Source organism: Cynoglossus semilaevis, chromosome W (genome assembly GCF_000523025.1).
Source record: "Cynoglossus semilaevis isolate Cse_v1.0 chromosome W, Cse_v1.0, whole genome shotgun sequence".
Taxonomy (NCBI): Eukaryota; Metazoa; Chordata; class Actinopteri; order Pleuronectiformes; family Cynoglossidae; genus Cynoglossus; species Cynoglossus semilaevis.
Window position 1 is genome coordinate 15,777,976 of NC_024327.1, and position 4,023 is coordinate 15,781,998.

The following is a 4,023-nucleotide window of genomic DNA, read 5'->3' on the forward strand; positions in this document are numbered from 1 at the left end:
GTTAGAGAAGACCAAAGAGGAGATATATGGATAAATAAAATGTCAGACGTTTTAAGCAGAGTATGATAATGAAGGAGATTTAGGAGCAGAGGGTGACAGTTAATGTGCAGGCAGAAGCGAGGTGTCAGGAACGGTGGAAACTGGAGGAGTAACTTGAAGCAAATGAATTTAAAGAAGTGGTAGTGTGAAAAATAAAATATAATGATGAGGTACACTGGGGTGAAATTATATTTGAGAAAATATGCATGGAAGTGAAGCATCCAAAAATACAGATGAAAGCTATTGGACCTTTTCATAGACCAAACATTCCACAGGCTGTGATCATACTCACACACTTATCTGCGGTAACTGCACAAAAACTATAACAAAACACTTCACAGCTCTTACCTTGACATTTTAATCATTCATAAAATAGATCAGTCCTTGTGTGAATCCAATACGCGGGTCTCTTTCCTCTCTGTGCCGCTCTTACACGTTGTTTAATAAGAGAGAGCAGTTCACAGCACTGGGAGAGAGTTAATTTGCACCTGCGTGAGAAGAAGAAATTGTCTCTTTGAGGGGGAAAAGACTAATTGATGCCTTGGTGTCTGTGTGCGTGGGCGTGTGTGTATGTGTGTGTGTGTACGTGCCTGCACACATGTGCAATAAATTATCTGACTGCCAACGTAAGCTGGTGATTATTTACTGCACATGTTTATCTGTGCATGTCTGTCGGCGCGTGATAACGAAATGTCACCAAAGACGAGGACGTTAATGAGGCCTTTTTGCAGCCAGTTGTGGACGGAACAGCTCTGTCGGTGCTATGTTGTTTAATTACAGCTGTCAGGTTGTTGTCATCTGTGCAGAGATGGGGTGGAAGAATTGACACCAAAGTCACAATTGGGAAAACAAACTCTACGTTGACCTACATCAGGTGTTTTCAAATTAGGTGAATGTGAGTCCCCCCACAGAGTAGGTAAGGACCTCCCCTGTGACTCTTTGGCGGCCCCCAGGGGAGGTGCACCTACCCTATTTTACACTGGAACTTTGTAACATTAACCCATCAATTTTAACCATCACCTTAATTATTTGGATCTAAATGTTTAAATCAAAGTAAATCGAGTTTTTACTCAGTTTGACCCATTTTCTACCACCTAACCCTTTCCAAGGTTGTGGGGATGCTGGCTCTCAGCAGTCATTGGTTGAGGTTACTCCCTGGATGATTATCCACCTTGTGGCCGCAGAGTTAAATGACAGTCTAACAACATTTGCATGTGAATGATTTTGTGGAGTGCATTGGTTTCACATCCTGGCCAGCGTGGACAGGCCGGGGTTATTTCTCATTTAGTAAAGATCACAGGCAGTGTAAATGCTCTGGCGGCAAGCCCTGAATGCCAACTCTGGTGTGATTGGCAGCTCGGCGGCAGCAGCAGTATTTTGCTAAATGTCCTTGGACAGGGTGTGTGTGAGAGTGTGTAGCTTGCTGATTTTTTTTCTGTGCAAAATTCCCATTTGAATAACTGTTTGAGCCAACTTCACAAACTCGTTTTTTTTAAAAATGTAATTGTTTTCCATTTGTAACATGAGGAAGTTATGGTCCAGTTATGGCTGATCGTTTGATGTACACAGAATGCTTACAAAAATATCTCTATACCTGTGAACTGAAAATCCTTGAGAATAATTAGACAACTATTTTTTGAGATGACTCGGATCAATCCCAGAAAGAACTAATGCCATTTACAGACCTGGAAAAACTCAAAGGAGAAGTTATACTGTTAGTGCGGTTAGCTTGACCTAGCCTAGCATAGGTGAAGACTGACTTGTACACAAATAAAAAAAAACGAAACATTTTTAAAACTTCAGATTCAATGTAGTTGAAGAGGAGAATATCAGTGTTAAATCTAATTATTTGTTATAATTAATTAACATTTTAGCGCACCACAGTTGGGGGCAAAGAGCATCACAGAACTACTGCTAGCCCTGACTAGTTATCTGCGGTCAGTAGCAGTGCTAAAGCTGTTGTGGCTGCCATTTGTCTTCGTACATTAAACACCTTTTCCCCAGCCTGTACAATGCTGTATTGCAGATAGAACAGATGAATTTGCTAGCGTGCTGTGCTAGGTTCCAGAGGTGGGTAGTAACGAATTACACTTACTCCGTTACATTTACTTGAGGTTTTTCAAAATAAAATACTTCTAGGAGAAGTATTAAATCACTATACTTTTAACCTTTACTGGAGTAGATTTATGAAGAAAAAACAGTACTCTTACTCCGCTACATTAGGCTATACTGAGCTTGTTACTCATTACAGAGATACTGGATAAAGCTTTAGCTATATTCTCTATTCTCTATAGAGCCATGATCCAGTATCTCTACTTTTATTTTGTCAGAGCGTGACTTCCGCCCAAGGCTCTACCGCGTGACTGTAACCAATAAAATGTAGCCCTTGTTGCGCAGTCTCGTCATGTGACCATACTCGATCTCGGCAGCGGGACGGATTAGTTTAGCAGTCAATATCCACCACAGCAAAAAATGGCCGAATCAACGGTCAGCAATGCTGACAAAGACAGGCACACCCCTGGCCTCATATTAAAAGTACGTTCACGTTACAAACAGTGCGAAACAGCTGTTTCATCATGCGGTGTCTTCTGTGTCGGCCCAAACAGACGGATATTTCAGCTTTCAAAAGCTCATCATCCAACCTAAGGAAACATGTTGCGATAAGTTTGACCTACAAATCTTCTTTTTTTTTCTTTTTGTTGTGGATAGGCGAATGTTTGTCCTGTTAGGTTACATGGGTACTCAGTGCTGAGCTTGATCTGCTTGTAGCCTCAAAGACGTGTTTTTATCCACAGAGGGTCGGAAGTTTTTGTTACTTGTGCTGTAATTTAAGTTATTTCGTAAATATTTAATTCTTTATGTACGTTATGTTTATCTGATTGAATGCACGTTAAAAAATAAATGTTACTCAGTACTTGAGTGTTTTTTTCACTATGTGCTTTTTTACTCTTTCTCAAATAATTATTTGGATGACTACTTTTTACTTCCACTTGAGTTAATTATTATTCTGAAGTAACAGTATGTTGGTGCCGAAAATTATTTGTCACCACTGTTGTCATCTAACTGCCGCAGATAGAATGACCTGAAAAGAACCACACCTGACAACGTTGTACTTTTTACTCGCTGCGAGGGGGAGCAGAGAGACCAACAGCTTCGCAGAGTTGGCTCACCTAAGTCCCAAAGTGTATGAGGACTACAGCTCCTTTTATTGAGAAAGTTTCACAAGTACTGGGCAGTTGTTTTTTTGGTTAAGTTTTACTCCCAGGGCAAAGGTCATCTGATTCCCATACTTGATGAGAAACAGACCTCATCCTTTATGGACCTACATTGTAAAAAACCTTTTAGGAGTACCTACTCCTGTCAAGCAGACCATTATTTAACACACTTAGATAACAGTTTATGGTTCACCACACTTTGGTTTAACACACTTAGATAGCAGTTTTTGGCTGCTCTACCCACCTCTGCTAGGTTCTAGCATGCTAAAAGCATAATATTCAATGATATTCTGTCATTATTTACATCCAAAGGACAACCAACTACAACTATGATGACTAACACAACTATATACAAAACAACTTTTTTAGTGTATTAAAATCTTTACAAATTTGCTCCTGCTAATTTCAGACACAACAGTTAACCTAAGTTTGGTGATAATTAATTTTTAAGCGAGTGGTCGATGAGGGTCGACCTGGGGAGGCAGCTCCAATTCCCCAGGGAGATCAAAGAAACTTCGCTCCGGCCAGATCTGATCATGTGGTCAGAACCACGCAGGACCATTCTGATGGTGGAGCTTACCGTCCCATGGGAGGAAGGCATGGAGGCTGCCAACGAGCGGAAACATGCAAAGTACGCAGGCTTGGCAGCAGAATGAAGAGAGGCTGGCTGGAAAACCATCATGTGCCCCATTGAAGTAGGATGCAGGGGCTTCGTCGGGTCCTCAACTATACGCCTGCTCTCCGACATGGGATGCACAGGAGCAGGGCG

General features: G+C 41.3%; 1 long non-coding RNA gene across 1 annotated transcript in view; it reads right to left on the bottom strand.

The window, feature by feature from the left end:
- LOC112486363 (uncharacterized) overlaps nucleotides 1-2,994 on the bottom strand; it is a 28,381-nt gene extending 25,387 nt beyond the window's left edge. The window contains exon 1 of the long non-coding RNA XR_003048785.1: nucleotides 388-2,994. This is a non-coding gene — a long non-coding RNA (uncharacterized LOC112486363). The remainder of the gene's footprint in view (nucleotides 1-387) is intronic.
- Nucleotides 2,995-4,023: the final 1,029 nt, after the last annotated feature.